This window comes from Marmota marmota, unplaced genomic scaffold (assembly GCF_001458135.2).
Source record: "Marmota marmota marmota unplaced genomic scaffold, marMar, whole genome shotgun sequence".
NCBI classification, from domain to species: domain Eukaryota; kingdom Metazoa; phylum Chordata; class Mammalia; order Rodentia; family Sciuridae; genus Marmota; species Marmota marmota.
This window is the reverse complement of record NW_025999977.1, coordinates 6,952,886-6,974,714: the sequence shown is the minus strand read 5'-3', so window position 1 is coordinate 6,974,714 and position 21,829 is coordinate 6,952,886. Positions and strand designations below refer to the sequence as shown.

The 21,829-nt window shown below is 41.4% G+C and overlaps 1 long non-coding RNA gene across 1 annotated transcript; it reads left to right on the top strand.

Moving 5' to 3' along the window:
• The first annotated feature begins 1,720 nt into the window (after positions 1 to 1,720).
• LOC125617305 lies at positions 1,721 to 21,579 on the top strand. Its single transcript, XR_007348287.1, has 4 exons — positions 1,721 to 1,731; positions 1,872 to 1,878; positions 18,907 to 18,918; positions 20,989 to 21,579. It is a non-coding gene; the product is annotated as an uncharacterized LOC125617305 (long non-coding RNA).
• Positions 21,580 to 21,829: the final 250 nt, after the last annotated feature.

Below are 21,829 nucleotides of genomic sequence, written 5' to 3'. Positions count from 1 at the left end.
TATATATATATATATATATATATATATATATATATATATATATCACATTTTCTTTGTCCATTTATCATGATGGAAATCTTTCCCAAATCTCAGTTCAAGCTCAGTCTCCCTCCCCCATAGAGCATTCCTGGAAGGTCTCTGAATATTAAGTACAAATATAAAAAATCTGAGCGTGAAGCACAGAGAAAGTCTTCACAGTTCTATGTTTTATCTTTTAGTTATTTTTCATGCATTTTCCCCTTTTGGAGATTGAAAAATCTTGGAGGTCTTGAGCTGTCTTGATGTTTGTAGCTCTGTACTGCCTAGCAGAGTGCATATTGTATGTTGACCATGAATACGTATTTGTTAATTCACATTTTATTGCACTTCCAGAGACTTCAGGAATTAAAAAGCAGCCACGACCTGGTTTTGGTGTGATTTAAAATAACCTCAAAAGTGCTAGATTTTATGTCATCAGGATGAGGCACTGCCACCCTCATACCTCTCTTTCTTTAAACTAGTGACAAGGATTTTCTCTTTGACTAAACTTCAGTCAGACTCCTCTGCATCTTTTTCCCAGCTAGGCCTTGACTTTTGGCTTTCCGTATTCATCTCTGTCTTGTCCAGTTTTAGCAAGGATCCTTCCCAGTTCATTTAGTCAGAATGCCCTCAACTTAACGTCTGAGCACCCTGGTGTCTGATCGGGTTCCTCGTCCTCCACTCCCTGTGGATGTGAGCACTTTGGCCTGAATTCAGCAAGAGCCCCATCAGCCAGAGTCTCCCCTCACCCTGATGTTTGCGCTTAGACATTTCCCATCCATTAGCTCCTCCCTCCCTCCCACTTCTGGGCTCTAAATTCCCACTTTTCCTCCCTGTTTTTGGAATTAAGCCTAGTTCTATACTGAAGTCTCTTTTTCCCTATTGCCATACTTTTTAAAAAATAAAAATCTGTTTTTATCACTTCACTCCCCGGTCTTGGTTCTTCTGTGACACTAGCAGAAAGCCTTGGGGGCTCCTAAGCATGATGGGTGCTTCCTTCTTTTCCTGCCCATCTTATCTCTGAAGCTGTGCCTCATTGCCACCTCTTGCTTATTGGGTTAGGTCAGAAAACCCCATGGAACAAGTGTCAAACCAAAAGAATACCTTTTCTCACACTCTGGAATCTCACCTTCCTACTAATTTATTACAAGGAAGGTAGGATCTGTGAAGTTCTCCATTTTACACTTTTCATTTTTGTTCTTTATTTCTCCTTTATTTAAAAAAAATATAGGCGACTGCCATTGCATAGCTTTTTATCCCTTGGAGCCCCAAGATTTTTATATTTTACCACTTGCCGCCTATTTCCATGTAAAAAAGCTTAAACTTTTTTTTTCTTTTATGAACTTTCTGAAATGTTTTTGATCGTAACGTAATAGACCGGTAATTAAATACTGATTTAGGGAGTGATTTTCTTTTGTCTCATTTCATCATCTGGGGGACGAAAACAGTCATAGGCATCCATCTGTGGGGCCGTGTGGTGTCAACGTAAGGTTTTGATTAGAAGCTTTTCATCCACCATTCCCCTCCAACATTTTATCAGCCCTCGGAATTTTCTCGCACTTTGCTGAGGCTTCCGGAGGGAATCTCCATAGTGTCTTAATGGCTTAGACATAGACAGGATAACACGACCCATCTCAGGGTTTCTTTCCTTCCTCTCATCTACACTCTGCTTAGCCTCTGGCTCCAGGTAAAAGGCTGGCTCTGGTGACTGGTGTGAAACCTGAACCTCCCACACATCTGCTGAGGACACTGACTATGGCAGAGAAAGTGACTCTCTTCAAGTTTTATTTGGGTCATAAAAATTCATGCTGTGCACCGCCTCTTTAAGAATCGGTGCCATTAAATGTGGCTAGGTCCAGAGTACACTCAGGAGGAAGCCAGAAAGGACATTAAAATGCTTAGTCTATGACACACTTCCTTATTTTTGTCATTTTGACATTTATGTGTTGTTTCATTAGGGATTTTTAAGAGAAGACCCTTTTTCGGCAAGAAGTTTTCCCCAGATCGCCCTAAGAATCAACAGTTTATAATCAAACAGCTGTCTGGTTTGCATTTCGACTGAGCCTGGCCACCTGCTGGCTGTTAACCTCTGGAAGGTTATTATGATACAATTGTTGTTGTTGTTTGTTTAAAAAGTTTCAGAGCTCAAGGAAAATATTAGTAATAAATTACTTAACCTGCGGTGTTTACTGTTCCCACTCAACTCGCAGATGGTGTTCCAGTGGCCAGAGAGAGGGAGGATGCTCTGAGGCCAACACTATTTTGCACTTGTTTTGGAGACAGACCATAAAAATAGGCTTGGCAACGAGGAGCAGGAGCTCTGCCCTGTGGGAGGAGGGGCGGACAGCATTGCAAAAGCCCTTTAAAAGGAAACAACCACGTCTGAGGGCCCAAGTGGGAAGGCAACCCTTCCCCGCAGCCCTTTAGGTTCAGCACGTGGTGGGCTCAGCGGAGGTGGGTGGAACAACTCACCTTCTGCGCATGCGTCATTCAGCGCTGGTGTCTCGAAGCTTGCTCCATCTGCTTTCTTCTCCTCGCTGCATGTAACCTCTGACTAATGTGAATGATGGCTTGGAGTTCTCGCAAATGGCCGTAAGGGGACAGTTTTCCAAAAAATCGAGTTCCTGGATATCTGTGTGTATGTTCTGATTACAAGGCAACCTGTCTGCACTCAGCACTTGGGGATAGAACTTTAGTGTCGTTTGTGGAGGTGGGAATAGCTGGGGTGTGTGTGTGTGGGGCGGGGGGTGGAGTGGGGTAGCCGTGCCTGGAACAAGATTAGGGACCCCGAGCTGAGTAGATGTTCTGTAGATTTTGTCTGCTTCACACCCTTCTTCATTCCCAGTCAAGGTCTAGGCCAGAGCATAGTGAGACTCACCAAATATTGAATGAATGAATGAATGTATTTTTTTTTTCTCTCTCTCTCTCTCTTTCTTAATTTGCTATTCTTTTTTGTTCACTTCGGTGTTCCCTAACCCTCTACCCCCAATATTAGAGAATAATGGTCAGGAGGTGTGGTTGAGTCTCAGAACTCACATCACAAAACAATCACATCATAAGACAGCCCAAATTCTTTGTGGCCATGAATTTCACAACACTTTGGGTTAAAGATTTATTCAAGAGAGCAACCAGGGCTGATTTATGAGGGAGAACAGGATGGTAGGAACTTGGGGTTAGAGAGGCAATATGTTGCTTGCTCAGTAACCTCAAGCAAATTAGCTAACTTCTCTGATTCTTAGTTTCTTCATTTATAAAACAGAACAATGTCAGGTATCCTACAGGCTTTTCTGTTTGGGTAGGTAAAGCCTAGCACAGAACATAGGGACAGTAAGTGATTACTATTACTAATATCGTTACTGCATTATGAATGCTATTCAACTATATAATATCACTATCATAATTTTTCTTCTTTCTCACACTGACCACCAAGAAATTAACTTCCTCCTGGCTGTGGCCTTTTGGGGCAGGAACTGTCTAGGATTTGATGGGTTCTGATCCTGTCTCCACCAGTGACTGATTTTATACAATCAGGGGCAAGTCACATAACTTTTGAACCTCACTTTTCTCATAGGTAAAGTGAGGGAAATAATTATGCTGATTCTACCTGGTGGAGAGCAAATGATTACCTTGCACAGTTTTTATAACCTGCGGGTAATTGATGTGAAGCTATTTGGTCAACTGTTAAATATCATACAAATGTCAGTTATTTGGTTCAGTTCAGTTCAGCGCCACAAATGTTATCGCACATCCACTGTGTGCCAGACACTGTGCTATGGGCAGTGTTACAAAATAATAAATAAATAAATAAATAAAATTTGAAAAAATTTTAAAAATATATTAAAAATCAAGGGAGGACTCCTATTTTTGAGAGCTTTAAGTCTGCTACAGGGACAGTCACACAGTGATGGTAGTCTGTGTGTTATTCTCATTCATTTTCCATGCTGGCACTTGAAGATAGGGGTCTGGCAGAGCTAGAACCAAGGGTACCTGGTTGGGTTCCCCTCCTTGTGTGTTTTGCACAGAGCTGGAAGTGGCCTGTGCTGCCTTACTTCTCAGTTTGCATCAGAACTATTGCAGGAGGCATGTGAGGTCAGTGTTTTGACTGTGTCATGTCTTCTTGGAAAACACATTGTAGTCTCTTCTACAAAATCTTCCAACAGTCTTTGCTTCCACCATGATGTCATGGAGAGATTGATCAGGAGTTTCTGTGTAACTTGTAATGAATGGATGAAGAGTGCCTTGGGGAAAGAGGACTCATCTCCATCTGTACATCCTCAGGACTAGGCCCATGGCGTGATCCTTGGAAGGCACTTGTAGTAACCATTTGTTGAATGGATGGATGGAGGGTATAACTTGAACTGACTCAATGTCTCTGGAGCTCCCTCTGTTCCAAGTCCTTCCACTTTGCCTCCTAGATCCTGCCTTTGAGGATGATTTATTTCACATGTTTTTTAAAAAATTTATTTATTTTTGCATTACAATTCTTAATACACCTTTATACCACAATTTATCATATCTCTGATTATATATAAGGTATGTTGACACCAGATTCACATCTTCACATGTATTTTTAATCTCTTCCCTAATCTGTCATTCATTTTCTAGTCTGGCTTTGTCCTAGGGACATGATTTCCTCTTGCACTGGTTTCCATCACCTTCATATAACAAGATTCTGGCCTGGGAGTTACCTAGATGATAATAACGCTGCCCTCCTCATCATTTATATATAGTTGCCTTTTCTCCTTTGAGACATACCATTCAGTTATTTATTCTCTAAATTGTTTACAGTGGTAGGGCCTCATGCAAAGCATTCACCACTAAGCGACATCCCCAGCCCTTCATACTATTCAATGATACTGTCCTCTGCCTCTTGTAATTGTTCACTTTCTGCATGATATCTTCTTTTCCAATGGAGACTTCCTCAGTCTGTCTCTCTGTCCTCAAGCCAAGATCATCCATCACCCAGGGTTAAAGCATCATCCATGTGATGATCTGCTGACACACTGACCACCCAGCTTCTTCGCCACTTCAGTTCCTAATTTTAGCCTCCGTCTGTTTGCTCCCATGGCTATCCTCCAGACGATGGTGTCACCAGTCACTGCTTTGCTGATGAAGTCACTGCTATTTTACAATCCCACCTTGTCTTCCTGTCCCTCTGGGGTCTCAGCATCATTGATAGTCAGGTCACTTAACATTTTCCAGTCCTACAGATCTCTGGCTTCTTGTATCTTCTTCCCTACTCATCCTGGTCCCATGGTTCATTTTAAATCACTCTTTTAAAAGGCTCTTCAGCTCCTCAGGCTCTTTATTTTTCTGTCACACATGCCAAGTCAAACTCCCAGTTGTGGGTTCTTGCCCCTCTCTCTGTGTTCTCTGTGCCAGGCTGTTGAGTGGATGGGGCTGCTGAAAATCCAAGGTCTCCATCTAGATGTTCTTGGCAGTCCTTTTTATTCTCCTAATCAGCTCTTTGTCTTTTTATCCTATTTTTCATGACAGCTGTGACATCATGAGTCAAACATCTCCCCTCTTTACGTGTCCTACATCTTCTCATATCCCTTATGAGATGGCATTGTGTCTAGCTTCACAGAAAAGATAGAAGGCATAACAGAGAACTCCTTCCGCTTCCTGCAACCAGATAACCTTCTCTGCTTGTATCTGTGCTCACCTTCCCTCACCAAGCCACTCTCTTCCCTGCTGAGATAACTTTCTATCTTTGCAAAGTTCAAGTGTGATTGCATTGCCCTCTGCCCAGTGCTATTTAAAACCTTCCCTTCTGCCTGTGAGAAATTTCCAATTTTCTTGGTAAGCATTCAAATGGGTTTTCATGATCTGTCTCCTGTTTGCCTTTCCAGTTTCATTTATGACTCACCCACTGCCTGTACCTCAGCCTCTACTTTCCAAGGTGCACACTTTCTGGAATTCTATGCACACTCTTACCTTCTGATATTTCTAACTAGAATTTTGTTACCTTCCTCACCACCCTTTCCCAGCTACTCCTACTCACATTGGTGTTTCAATTAAGATCTTCCTTTCCCAAGAAACCTCCCCTGACTACACCCTGGTCCCAGGTATCATGTGTCTTCAGATGTTCCCTTGATTTGGGCACTTATTATTACGCATTTTAATTTCCTGCTTCTCTGTAGGTACAGTAAGATCCTTGAAGGCAGGAGAAGTTTCTTGTTCACCTTGGTCTCCTTTATGCTTTCAAATGTTCAAGGAACACTTGGAAGGCAATACATATTTGCAGAATTAAAACTAAAGGAATAAGAAAATGTAGTCCCTGAATCTTGAAAAATCGCAACTGAAAAGCTAGTGGCAGGAAAGATGGAAAAGGCACATCTGGCTGAAGGAATTGAGTGTGCAAGATAGTTCATGGGACAAGGCCTCAGGAGAAGGCAGGGATTTGGTGAGGTGGATAGATGGGGAAGCCTTAAGAACTTTTGAGATGGGTAGGATTTAAGTTTCTAAACGCTATTGAGTAGAAATAAACAAACATTTCAATGAGCCAACAACAGATGGTTGACTGGATTGATGAGTTGTCTACTTAATTGGTCAATTCAGTGTAACAATATAATTGACCATGGACCTTAGATTGCAAACCTCAATGATGGCCTGACAAAGCCCCCATCAATATTCACAAAATAAAGAACACTTAAGAAGCAAAGTATTAAAAAAATCACTCTCATTAGTGTTTGTTTGTTTGTTTGTTTTAGAATTCAGGAAAATTCTTAGTTATTGTCTCCTCACATATAGTTTCTATGTCATTTCCTGGGATGTTAGGGTGGGAGTCTGAAAACTTCTGTAAAGCCAGATTGTGACTATAGCTAGCCTGGGGAGTGGGGGCACGCAGTTCTCGTTGCTCAATTCCACCATGGCTGAGAGTACTTATAAAGCATAAGCCAACCAATGTCGCTGTGTTCTTATAGAGCTTTATGTATAGATACTGAAAATTGGATTTTCATATGTCATAAAATATTATTGATATATATATTTTTTCTCAACTCTTTAATAGCTGTAAATACCACTCTTGGTTCACAGTCTGTATAAAAACAGGCAGAAAGCTGGATATGGGCCATGGCTGGGCTTAGCTTACTGCCCCTGCATTAGAGCATCTCTGTCTAGAACCTCCATCTTTTAATTATTTGTTTTCCAGAGGAAAACAGATCCAATTACTGCTCTTGATCTTATCCAGTCTCAATTTTAACTTATCTAAGTTCCTTTCATAATTTCAATGACCATATTTTTATAATTGTTTTTTTTCAGACATTCATGATCTTATATTATTTCTATCTGTTCTTGTTTCAAAATTTCTTGTCTCCTTTAAATAAAGACTGCAATTTCAATTTTAATCAGTTACCTTAAATACAGTCTTGGTCATATTGTTCTAAAAATTAATTATCCATGGAATGAATTCATATTTCTAGTCTTAATTTTCAGCTGTTTCTCTCAGCATTAGATCATCCCATGTGTTTCATAATTTTGTGAAATTTTGAACGCTCCACTCTTATTTCTATCCCTCAGTGAGCACCTTGTCTTGTCTTTTGTTGTGGTTACCTCTACCTTATCCTTTCCTCCTTCTACCCTGAGTGTGGCTCAGATCTCATAATAATAGTATTCTTAATTTTTCTTCAAGATAATAGTAGGAATGTGAGAGGTTCAGGCACTGAGTCAATGAATGGCTTAACTCAATTCTTTGTAAAGCTCATCACCTCTCTACTTTGTGTAATAGGTCCACAGCAGCAGTGTCAAACAAAATATGGCAGTAGTTTCTGATCCCTACTCTCAATTTTTTCCCCTTAATCACAGAAACTTTATTTTCTTACATTTCTGAGATAACCTACTGAAAAAGAATCTAAAAAACTCAAATAATTCAGTAACTTTCTTGGCTCCCTCAAGTCTATTTCTACATTTTAGTAACAAAAAGCAAAATGTAATTTAAAAATATAATTGTAAAAAAAAATAATAATGCACAGAAAAAACTTTCCAAAAATTATTATGGAATTTTACTTAAAGACTTTAAAGAAGACACAAATTTAGATGTTTGCCTTGCCAGTGGTTGAGGACTTGGTATATTTAGTAAGTTAATTTTTCCTTTGTTGATACGTAGACATCTACTCTCAACTTTATTTATCAATTTTTCTTAGTTTCTAACTTCAACCTCTCGTTTTAGGTGGAACTGATTATTAGCTCCAGTGCTTGCTTCTAGTGCTGGAGCCCAGTTGACCAGTGTGGCTCCAGCCAACCTCACTACTTTGTATTTCTGATCCAAGAAACTTTTCTGTCAAGACCAATTATGTCTTTGTATTATTTCTGAAGATTTGGAGAGAGGGATTGCACCAAAGTGTTCTCACTCTGTACCATCTTGACTAGAAATAAGATGACTTATATACTCCTTGGCTTAATTGCCAGAATGTTAGGAACTCAGACTGAATTATTTGAATTTTTACTGAATTGAAGTGGGTAGCAGAAACTTGCTGTGAAAAAAATAGATGATATAAATACAAAGTGTCATCATCACTTTTATTACAACATTGAGTTACTGAATTATTTGAGTTTTTTAGAACACGAGTCTATCCTGTTTGTCTCTATTTTGCCAGTGCTAAGCACAGAGTAACTTTTGAAGAAATAATATAGATAATAATGAGCAATCTAAATATATATTAAAATTAAATCTTATTTATGCATGGTGCAATTTTATTTGATGACAAGTGTAATTAGGATCATACTCACCATTTACTCTAGGTATCAATTATTTCATGGATTTTGTGCTTTCAGGAGGTATTTGTGGAAGTAAGGCATGGTCACATATTCATAAGTTATTCTTCTGCTTCCAATTAGCATTAGTCTTTGCACCTGTGAGCAAAAAATAGATGATATAAACACAAAGTATTATCTTCACTTTTATTTCAACATTATTATGCTACCAGTGGTATCACCTGTAAGATAAAAATAGAAGCAACCAAAGCAATGAAAGAGATATTATTTGATGTCCAGTTGACTGTTCTTGAGGGGAGACATGGATCAACACACCAATGGAGACCTTAACCGATATTCTAGTACTTCTGTGCTTTTAAAAATTGCTTCTTGACTTAATTCAAAAGCATTCATGGAACACATAGCAAGGTTCTGCTACCCACTTCAAGATGCCTATGAATGTAGCAATCCTAACTGTCCACTTGATAAATGGTCTTCAGCCATATACGTGGGTATATAACCTTGTGGATTTTAGGTAATAGAATCCTAGTAAACTGTCCAGGGAAGAACATACCTCATTGAGTCTAAGACCCTCTGTGATCCTTTCTTTGTCTTTCTAATTTGACAAATTTCAGAGACAAGAGCTCCTTCTGAGTTCTGCTCTTATTAGGCCCCACAGAATGTCATTTCTTATCAACAAGTTGAGAGATGGCTGCCTTTCTTGGGAAAAGGGTACAATCTGTCTGTTGTTGGTTCTCTGTTAGATGTGTGTGGAGCTTGTTAAGCCCATCACAGGAGAGATTTATGTAGCAGAGAGGAAGTGAATATGGGTTAAATATTATTATTAAGAGCTAGTTTGCTCCAGTTCCAAGCCATGTAAAGTGCGGGAGAACAATTTATATTGCCAGCTAGAATAGTAATATTGGGAGCTTACTGAGATGACAGAGTAATCTTGTTAGCTAGACTACTTTTCTATATTGAAAACGTAAAGTATTCTGCATCAAATCATATGATCTACATTCTCCCTTTCTCTCTTTAATTTGATTATGAACTATTACCATGGTTTGCCATAAAATATGAAAGTTTTACATTTTGATAGTTTTTCAAATGCTGATTTTACTTTCTGTGCAAATACTTCATATCTTTCCCGCATAATTATTTAGCAGCCTTTTCGGGTTAATTATTGTCATTAACAATATGAGTCCTATGAGGGAATATCAATTAAAATATGCACAGCTGAACTTTCAAATGAGTAAATAATTTAGTTTTGGAAAATGACTGGAAACAGCAGGGTAACAGTCAAAAGGGGAACAATTATTTTAATGCTTATTTGACAAATGAGTCATTTTTACAGCAAATTAGATTCTTATCATAGCACCCCTACTGGTTACCACAGGAAAGCTGTTAACATGAGTTTTTAAAATAAAAGCTGTTAAGTTATGCATGCAAAGTTAAGGAAATCATTTGTATGAAGAAAAGGTGATTAGGATATGCATTGTTAGCTGATGGAATAGTGCCACTGGGATCTAATTAGGACCATAAATCACACAAAATGATGTGTGTATATAGGGCTTGAAGCATCAGAGTGATGCATGCCATTGACAGTGAGATGGATGACTTTGATGACCATGCATGTCTTTGTATTGGTCATATCTTAAAGTCTTACTTCTGATGATGGAGTAGAAACCTGAGCCACAGGAACTCACCACTGCAAAGGACTGTGGGGTGATTTCCAAGGTGGGTGACATTCGTTCATCCCTCCCACTAGGGAGGAGCTCCAGAAAAACAAAATGGCGGCCTTCAGCTACATAGCCTGGAGGTCCAGTTCCAGCTTGTACTTGGTCAATTTTATTTAGTTTGTTTAACATTTTTTTGATTCAGTGATTCTAGAAGGAAAGATGGTAGAAAGCAAGGAAGGGGAGAAAGGGAGGAAGGGAAAATAGAAAGATGGAAGGAAGGAAAGAAAGAAGGAATAAAGGAAGGAAGGAACAGGGATTTGTAGAAATGATGTATTATTTCAAAGATATGAATAGTATTTCCTCTAGGCCTCAAATCTTGAGTTCAACATGGGTTGAAGCAAAGCCTCTTTGTATATTTTTGGAGTTCTGAAAAACAGATAAATGTATGCATCACTTTCCCAGCTTTTGCTCTCATATTTGAATTGAATTTCTTACTGCATCACTTCATCATTCCACTAGCCACAGATGGAAACCACATTCCTCAACATGTGGGATGTAGGATAGAATAATTTGGATGGGACCAGACTACCAGTCACAAAATTCAGACCCCCAGAAATGATGTGAACCAGTCCCAGATCTGCAGCATCAGAATCACCCAAGAACTTGTTAGAAAGGCATTCTTGAGCCCTCTCCAGATCTGAGTCAGAATTTCTGGGATTGGAGCTGAGCCATCTATGTTTTCACAGGTTCCCTGGGAGACTTTGATGCACACTCAAGTTTGAGAGACACTGATCCAGGCTATCTCCCAGAAGAACTAAGCTGACACTAATTCCTTTAGGGTGATTAACAGCGTGATTCCAAGTCATCTTTAGGACTTAGGTGCCCTTATGAGACATAAATCCCTAGTACCTTTCATCCCTCTGCCACTCATTGTTAACTGTAGGTGTGACCATGCATCTTTAGCTTATTCAGGGTCTTAATTTTTCATGGGTAAATGAGGTTGAAACTGCACACGGGGAGGCAGAGATTTAGCCAATTAGCTTATAAATCTGCTCTAAGTTAAAAATTCTTAATTTTAATTTTTAATATGGTCAGAAGGATTAAAACATAGCAATAAAACATATCAAGAGATACTGATTGTCGTTTTCTTGAACTCTTCCAAAATTGTCACTTCTGACTTATTCCCCTTTGTACACTCCCATAGAGAGACCTTGCATTCAGGCTCAGAGCCCTAGCTGTTAAGATCTGCACTTTAGGTAAGAAAAGTCACTTTTAAGGTGGACATCCTTGTACCAGTTTTCCTAGAACTTTTGGCCTTGTGCTCTGTTTTCCCCACTTTATACTTCCCCACCCAGTGAGATTCCAACTTCATCCCTTTCTCATCATTGAGAAATATGGCATCTGTTCCCATCCTTGAAGTTCAGTCCAAATCACGTTCTTTTACTGTGTGCCTTTGCCTCCCACCCAATGCTAGTCCTGAGTGGTTTTCATGAACCATTTAGTGTTGATGGAATGAACTTCCCCACCTGAAAACTTCACCAGACCAGTTCTACAGAATCTGGGGTTGAGAGTTGGGGTTGAGCAAATGCAGGTCAAATGGGGGTATGTCCATTTTTTAACTGCTACTGATTGAGGGCAAGGGGTTGTCCACTAGCATAAGGAGGACATGAGAGTCACCATGGAAATGTCCTATTTCGGTTTTGCCCTTTGGATGAAGCTTAGAGTATCTAGCTTTCTTTGTGCTGGCCTGACCCTAAAGTCTTATTTTCTAGGAGGTTCTGAAGCACAGGAGGTTCTCGCTGCAAAGGATGCTGGGGTGATTTCTAAGGTGGGCCTCCATTCCTTCTATTAAGGATGAGCTCTGGAAGAACAGAACAGTGGCCTTTAGGATAAATAGCCTTGAGGTGAGTTCCAACTTGTACTCTGTCAGTTGTGTCTAGTTACGTCTAATTTCACCTTGAAAAAGTTATCAGGGTCATCCATCTTTATTCTAGGATTCCAGAAGGAAGTCTCACATGGCCTCTCTATGGCTATCACAGTTTTCTCTAAAGTCATCAAAAAGAAAATATTCCACAAACAAATCAGTGTATCTCTGTTTGGTTAGTGCAGCATTAGCTAGTCAGAGGCTTTCATTTCAAAGATGGGGAAACTCAGACCTAAGGGGATGAAAGGACAAACCAAAGGCCACATGGCTAATGTATGGCAGAGCTAGGCTGACTCCTGGCCCATTGTACAGGGGTTTCTAGTACCTGGCAAGACCCATTAGTCACCAGTTTTCCAGAGAAACTGAACCAATGGGAGATATGGAGATATATATTAGTATAAATAGTGGATATATATATATATATATATATATATATATATATATATATGTATGTATGTATGTATTAGGCTAGATAGTATAGATTTATTATAAGAATTGGCTCATGTGGTCATGGAGGCTGAGGAGTTCCACACTCTCTTGCCCATAATGAGCTGGAAACCCAGAAGAGTTGATGGTGTAACTTAGTATGCATTTGATAGCCTGAAATCTAGAAGAGCTGATGTCTAAGAGTACGAGAAGATGGAGACTGCAAATTCAACCTTTGTCCACCATTTTATTCTATTGGAGCCCTCAATGGATTGGATTATACCTACCCACATTGGTGAGAGCAGTCTTCTTTTCTCCATCTACTGACTCAAATGGTATTCTCTTCCAGAAACACCCTCATAAACACCTAGAATTTATGTTTTATAAGCTCTCTCAGCATTTCTTAGTCCAGTCTAGTTGATACATAAAATTCATACAATCATAATAAATATCACTTAAATTAACAGATCCCTAGAATGACCCTGTAAGATAGCTCCATAGTATCCTCATTGCATGGAGGAAGGAGGGAGTCCAGCTATCTTTTGGAGCTTTCCCTCTGTTCTATAGCTGGTGGACCACAGGGCCTGGGCTGAGACCTCTATCTGATGATTCCACAGCCCATTAATGGAACTGCTTCATTGTGTGTCAGTGAGGATCAGGCTTTTGGATAAAAAGTTGTTTCTTCTATTTAATTGTTAATTTACAAGCCTCATACTTCAGAACACATGTGCTCACTTATGAATTATGATGGTAGTAGAGTGTGAAGGGCTCAGTTGAAGCCATTGCTAGATGCCAGGAAGAGGGTCTGGGAGGTTAGATGCCAGGTACCCAAACACAGACAGGAGGAATAAGTTCCAGTGCTCTACAAAAACTCTAAGCACAAAGTAATAATAAGATTAACTGGGCTGGGGTTGTAGCTCAGTGGTAAAGGGCTTACCTAACATGTGTGAGGCACTGGATTCAATTGTCAGCACCACATATATATAAATAAAATAAAGGTCCACTGATAACTAAAAAAATAAAAATTAAAAAAAGATTAAGTATTCTGACTTTATCAGAACATATTATGTACATACATTGAGCTGTCACGGATAATAACCCATAAATGTGTATAATTATTACATGTTAACAAAACTTTTTAAATGTTTAAGGAGATAGAAATGTTAACTACACTGACTTAATTATTACATACTGTACTTTTGTATCAAATTATCACATGGAACCGCATACATTTATAAAATTACTTAATAATTAAAAGCACAGTTGTAGAAATTAAATATAGAGATTAGCAAAGAAAATAATTTTTTAAAAAACTCACTCCTTTCTCATTACCCAGGAAATTTTTCTGGAAAATCTAGATATTGCCCTCAGAGGTTCTTAAGTTTCTACAATTGCAGAATTCTTAGCTTACTCTGTCTCCCTTTGGGAAAGGCCCAATATGACCACATAAATATAGTAGAATACACAGGATCCTGCCTTGACATGGAAGTCAGAATTCACAGAGAATTCTGGGTTTTGTTAAAACATGAACTAGGGCTGGGATCGTGCTAATTTCCAGCCCTCCAGGCAGATTTTGAACATATCCACTCTAAAGACCTTGCTGACTGAGGCAGCGTTCCTAATGCACATGGCACCTATTACTAGCTTTGAGTATCAGTGGCAGCATTACCACATGGGAAATAGATTCCTCAGATATTTTAGAATTTGAAGCAAACAGGCATAGTGGTAATGTATGGATGAGAAATGAAAGCCGGATTCAGATTAATTATTGACCGCTATAGAGGCCATTTTTTATAGTTTCCAATCAATTATCGATAAATCTTACAAGCTATTCACATATCTTGATGGAACATTCATCCTGCCAAACTCAAGATGATGCAATAAACCATGTGGAAACTAGAAACAAGTGTCAGACAGTCTTTGTCCTTGAATATTTAATAGTATGATCGGTGTAGGAATGTCCCCAAAAATGTGGTGTGAGGTAGGGGTAAAAGAGGATGGGCATTCACTAGATCACCTGGAGAGTTGTTTTCAAAATATATCAACCTCAGACTCACCCTGTTTCTTCTGGATAAAGAAGTCAACAGAAGGAAAGGCACCTTGACTTGTGTACTTTAAGAGCACCAACCCCAAGTAATTCTGATGCACACCTCTGTTTAGGGCCCATGGGTTAAATGTAACATGGGCCATAGGACAGACTGCCTGATGCCAAGTGAAGGTGAGGGCACCAGGGATTGGAATGGTCCCGGAGCCTGAGAGAAATTTGAGTGAGGCTTTGAGGGACTGGCATGTTTTAAACAAAATCAAAATGTGACAATGGTGTTTATCCCTCTTTACTATTCATCATTATTTCTCAAACTTGTTGAGTCATTAAAAATCACATTTTATATTTGTGAAATCAAGTCCTATCCCAGAGCTAAAGGATTGTGTTTTCATGAAGCAGATTCTGGGGAACTTTATTTTAAATAACTAACTAGGTAATTCTTGTTGGGCTTTTTGAATCATGAAATTGCGTTTGGGAAGCGGAAAGTAAAGCAGTATGGTGCCAAGGCTTCACTTGGGTGCGATGGGGACCATGACAATGCCACCAGACTAGTTGTTGGGGCTTACAATATGGCGGACCTTCCATGCCAATTCATAGGTATTGAACGGTGGGGGCAGAAGAGTGTCTTTATGCTTGCTTTTTATTTTTGGCAGAGTAAAGCCAAGATAATGTGTTATTTTGCAACAGGAATTTCAGTGACTCTCTAGCTTATCTGGTGGAGACCCCAAATGAGGAGTGGGAAATAGGAGAAGGAGACTTGGATGAGCTCACATCAGTGCAGGAAACCTTCTGCTTTAGTGTGTAATGAAGAGTTCACCTGCAAGGTGCAGGCTGGAGCTGATAGGCAGGGATCAGCCGTGGATAAGCACAGCTGTTTCTTCAACTCTTCCATGACCTACAGGGAGCTGGACATGGTTGTACTCTCCTTGGGTCGATCTCCAGAAGATGACCTCTCCTGTCTTGCTTCTCTCCTGTTTATAGGGATTTTGAAAGTGGAGGGCCTCTTACCAATAGTGTGAGAATGGAGTCTTTTGATCTCGTGAGGTTGCCCTGCTAGAGAGGACAGTCATCTTGCCACCAAAGCTAGTTGCTCCGGGGTGTGCTAATAATCATCTACCAGTGCTAGTAGCACCAGGAGAGTCACTGGAAAGGCAAAACTGTTGGGAGAGTCACCAGATTAGTGAGCTCATTGCCAGGCAATGCAGAAAGAGCCCCCAGAGTCATCCAGGGGTGACCCTATCTATTGCTCCTTAAGCAGTCATCCATGTTTGGGAGGGAACAGTGAGTGGGCTGGGAATGCAGGATACTTTTTCCTCTCATGCAGGTCTTTAATCTAAGTCATGCACTTTTGTAAAGGAACAATCAAGGAAGAAAAATTTCCAGGACATAATCAGTGAAAGCCCCTTCTCACGCTTATGCCATGGGAGTTTCTAGAGGCAGAACAATTTTGGAGCATTTTTTTCTTTTAATTATAGGAGGCCACACCTTCAAGTAAGCTGCTCTTCTCATTTCTTCTATAGCAAACTTATCACTCTGTAAATAAACCTGTAGTCACTTTTACATAAACGTGTTTCATCTATTGGCGTCGTTTCTGGAGATTGGGAAAAAGAAACCAGACGGGATCTTCTCCTGTCAGTTAGGATTGTGTTCAGCTGCATGTAACTGAAAGCTGGGTTTCAGGGGCTTAAAAAAATTGGGAGTTTGTTTTTCTTATGTAACTAGAAGGTTGGAGATGGGTGATTGCGGAGGTTGATGCAGAGGCTCTGCAGTTGTCAAGGATGATGTATCTGAGCTCCACTCAGTTGGCCTTTCTCTGATGGTCCATGGCAGGTCCAGCCACACATGGTTCAAGGTGGGAAGGTCAAGGGCAAGGAGATGCACAAGGTGCATTTGTCTCTTCTCATCAGAATAGTGAAAGCATTAAGGAAGTCACTCCTTCCTGCCCACCAGGCTGTCCCTTAATCCAGCCCTGGGCACCGTCACCCCTAAATTTAATGGAGGTTGAGAAAATGAGTCATTTCTCCTTCCAGCCTTCACGGAGGGTCATGGCAAGGGGGAGGGGGTCGGGAAGGCCAGGTATTAGCATCTGTGTTACTGCTCAGGCTCATTAAATGAAGCAGCAGTTCTCAACCATGGCTGCATACTGGAATCTATTACAGGAGCCTTAAAAATCTGGGATATGGGCCACACTCTAGATAAATTCTACTCCAGTGGTATAGGGGTAGGAGACAGACAGCAGTATTTTTTAAAGCCCGTCAGTTTGGCAGTGTGCAGTGAAGGTGAAGACCCACTGCTCTAGCCCATGCCCAGAGGCATTATTTTAATAAGTTCTCCAGATAATATTGATGCAAGGGAACACCCCCCCTTTTAACGCTTTCTCTGATTATTATTTATTTTTTAAAATTTGTTCTTTTTAGATGCATATGATAGTAAAGAGTATTTTGACATATTATATATACGTGGGGTATAACTTATTCTAATTAGAATCCCATTCTAGTGGTTGTACATGGTGTGGGTTTTAACTGATCATGCATTCATATATGAACATGGGAAAGTTATGTCTGATTCATGCCACTGTCTTTCCTATTCCCTCTCCCTCCCCTTCATTCCCCTTTGTGTAATCCACAGAACTTCTATTCTTCCCCTCCCCCAACCTTGTTGTGCATTAGCAACTGCATATCAGAACATTTGACCTTTGGTTTTGGGAGATTGACTTATTTCACTTAGCATGATTGTCTCCAGATTCAACCAATTACCAGCAAAAGTCATAGAGTCATTCTTTTTTAATGGCTGAGTAAGATTTCATTGTGTATATATACCATGGTTTCTTTATTCATTTCTTGAAGGGTACCTAGGTTAGGACCATAGCTTAGCTATTATGAGTTGGCTGCTATAAACATTGATGTGAATGTGTCACCATAGTATACTGATTTTAACTCCTTTGGATATATACTGAGGAGTGGTATATCCAGGTCATTCCTAGTCTTCTGAGGAGCCTCCATACTGCTTTCCAGAGTGGTTGCACCAATTTTCAGTCCCACCAGCAATGTATGAGTGTACCTTTTCCCCACATCCTCACCAACATTTATTGTTGCTTGTATTTTTGATAATTGCCATTCTGACTGGAGTGAGGTGGAAATCTCTGTGTAGTTTTAATTTGTATTTCTCTAACTGTTTGAGATGTTGAACATTTTTTCATATTTTTTTGACCATTTGTATTTCTTCTTCTGTGAAGTGCCTGTTTAGTTCCTTTGCCCATTTATTGATTGGGTTATTTGTTGTGTTGGTGGTAAGTTTTTTGAGTTCTTTGTACATCCCGGAGATTAATGCTCTATCTGAGGTGCAGGTGGCAAAGATTTTCTCCCATTCTGTAGGCTCTCTTTTCATGCTCTTGATTGTTTCCTTTGCTATGAAGAAGGTTTTTAGTTTGATAATGTCTCATTTATTTTGAAAAACACTGTTAAACTCTCCTTTGCTGACAAATTTGTTTATATATTAATTCAAAAGTATTTAGTGAATGCTTCTTTGTTTACAGATTCAAGAAAAGAATAGAAATGGCCTTGCGCTTTATGGTCTTCAGTTACTTTGGCATGTTCTGATTGGTGAGTGCTTTCCAAATAAAACACTCTCATGTACACTATCTCATTTAAACACTAGGTCAGGGCTATACAGTATTAATGTTTCAATATAGAGCTAAAGAAACTTGACACTCAAGGTGAAGTGAACTGCTCTGGGTTCCTTATCTTCGAGTTGACATGTGTCAGAGGTGTCACTTGGAAAGGGGTTTTCCTGTCCACCATTCAGTGCTCTGTCTCCTGGAAGATGAAACCTATGCAGATACTATAGTTCAGTTATTGTAAAAAAGGAAATACATTTTGCAAATGTGCCCACAGTGAGCAAGGCAAGAATGTGGAAGACAGCAAACATTGACTGAGAGTTACTGTGTAAAAGCTATATTTTCCGTGTCAGTGTTATATGCATTCACTCAACCAGAGATTCACAACATGTTTGGACAGGTACTTTATTTCCACTTTACTTATGAGAAACCTGGAAGTTTAATACTTGGCCAGATTGTTAGTGAGAAGAGGAGGGAAGATTAGAACCCAGGTTCTGGGTCCAAGCCTGTGCTCTTCGTTCAGGGAATTCTTACCCAGTGGAACAGGCTTTTTGCTGCATAAAGAGGCCCAGCCAAGAGACCTGTGGGAGCTGAAATTCACCCCAAACCCATTTCACCAAGTCTCTACCCTGGGAGGGGTATGTATGGCCCAGGGGGACAGGGTTTCTGGAATTCTCATGCAGGGGATCTGTGGACTGTCCGTGTTCTAGTCTTAATGCTACCTGTGCTGCTTTTTAAAATATGACTTCCCATTCCATTCATTCATCTAGTCACTCATCTCACTCACTTGCGAATATAGGTGGTCTTGTAGGTTTATCTCGGTTTAGGAGGTGTTGTTTAGTAGAGGCCCCAGGCCTTCCTGCCTATGTGCGTGTTATGCATTAGAATTCATTAGCCAATGGCATAATTCTAAGATTTTTTCTTGTTATTATATTTCATAAAGCAATATGTATACACATGGTAAGAAGTCAGATCATTCATAAGAACTGTGATGAGAAGCAACATTCTCTCACCCTACACCCTCCGTCTCTGCCATAGAGGTTCCTTTGACCCTGACGTGATACTCACGAATTCACAAAGCATCCTGGATCTCACAGACAGTCTCAGGCTGTCTGATCCAAGTCCTATATGGCCAATGCAGGCCAAAGGAGTTGAATGAGAATATGCAGTTCTGGCTTCCCCCATGTAATGAGGGCTCAGAAACTGTAATGGGTTGACATGCATTGTAACTTTCTACCACATCTGTCCATCACTCTCTTTTCCTCACACCTTTTCTCAATTGTTACCATATCCTCTGCACTTAGAATGTGGTTGGGCATACAGTAGGCATTTTAAAAATATTTGTGAACGTATAAAGAAACAAGTTAATGCGTGGCTAATGTTTATGTGACACCCAGTGTTCAAAGTGGGATATAGTGATCACAAAGTGATCTCATTCACTCTTAGTAAAAAGCTATAGATTGAATATTGTTGCTAATATTGAATTCATCATAGATATAGAACTTGTGTTTCATCAGTAATATAAAATAACTTGCCCAGATGGTAAGCAAGGTGCCTGGACTGACCCTCCACTGAAAACAAATATGCATAAAAATATTTTAAGAACATTTTTAGAATTTGTCAATGAGCTTTCAAGACATAAAATCTAGTTGTGCCTTGAAGTGGGTGAAGGAGGGAGACAGGTGGAGTTCAGCTACCACCATGAGGGGATTTTCTGGATGAAACATTGCTTTCGTTGTTGAGGTCTTGTAGGTTTGGAAGACAAAGCTCATGGCCCACCTGAAGTAGGAAATCTAATAGAAGAGACTACAAATAAACCTAGAAACCTGTCCATTCTGGGGACTTTGAGGAATACTGTCTCAAACCCTTGTTCAGAAATAAGGAGGAAAAATCTTCCTTGAAAACGAGTGACCAGGATCCAACATGGCGGCGAGAGGGGAGGCAGCGCTTTCAGTACCTCCTCAACAACGGGGTCAGAGAGACGCATGGATACGCTTAGATTCGACCTGCTGAGAAACTCCTAGCAAAATTCCACTAAAGAGAGATTGGCCGGGAATCGGTAGGATTTTTGGAGGTGACAGTCTGCGCTAGACGAGTGAATCTCCGCCACGCAGCGCAGAGGTCCAGACCCACCAGCCGCTGCCCGCGGGACTTGGCGACTGTCGGCTGCCTGCACGCGGCCCCCGCGTCAGGGCGGATAGCCTCCGAGGCGCAGCGCAGCAGGAGCGGTGCAGGGACTCTAGGAAGAGGTCTCTCGCCAAGCCTTCATGAAATAGCAAACCGGGAGCTGAAACCAACCAGAGACAGACCAGTCCCACCCCTCCCTTCGGACACTCCGGCAAGGAGCCTGGGGCCCGCCATAGCAGAGTGGTGACATCACCAGAGTTCCGCCGACAGAATTCCTTCCCAGCGGAATCCACATTAGCAGGTGTGTGACTCCCACCCCCTCCAGATACAAGCAGCCAGGAAACCACCGGGGGCGTGTCTGTAGGGAAGCAGAGGGGATTCCAGATCCCCACCTCCCCTTAACACCAGCGGCGACACCCAAGATCTTAGCCGCCAGTTTCTGGGGGCGTGCCCACCAAAGGGGTCCGGAAAAATTAAACTGTTGGTTCCCAGATCACCCCACCACAGCACTGGGGCTTAGATGAATGACAGAGAGGGTGTTCATCGTTCGGGATATAGGACACGCGGTGGGGCTGCAAGTGTAATCAGATCCTTGGGGAACCGCCTCCGGTGAACAGGACCTGGCTGGCTGGCTGGGAGGAGGAACAGGGGGAGGGGCCGGATAAGTGAAAGGGCTCTGGACTAACAGGATTGAGAGACTCCCAGGAGCCACCGTACAGGGATTTCTGTCAGCACATAGAGGGCAGAAGCTCGGCTCAGAGGGCACAGCTCCGCCTATTGGAAGAGAAGAAAATGGGATTCAGCCATAGAACAGGGGATGCCAGCATGGCAGAGATCTGATGTCATCGGAGAGCGGCCGAGGAGAGAACTTCATCGGTGCCAGCGGCGACGGAAACAGTTGGTCCCCTGGTAGGGAGGGTGAGTCACAGATACCCGAGTCTCTCTCGCTTTGTCGTCGAGCCAGAGGGGAGGAGCGGGGCCGCCGCCCGCGCCCGCAAGGTAGGCAGACCTGCGACCAACCTGCAGATCAGGCCCAGCGGTCTGCAGGCGTGGTAGGAGGGGCAGGGCAGAGCCACCGCCCGCGCCGGCAAGGTAAGCAGACCTGCGACAGACCGGCGGATCAGGCCCAGCGGCCTGCCAGCGTGGTACACACTTCACCCCAACTGGAGTAGGGGCAGAGCAGAGCCTTCGCCCGCGCCCAGATCAGGCCCAGCGGCCCGCCTGTGTGGTGGTCAAGTGACCCCAATTGGAGTGGGGGCGGAGCGGAACTGACACCCGTGCCCGCAAGGTGGGCAGACCTG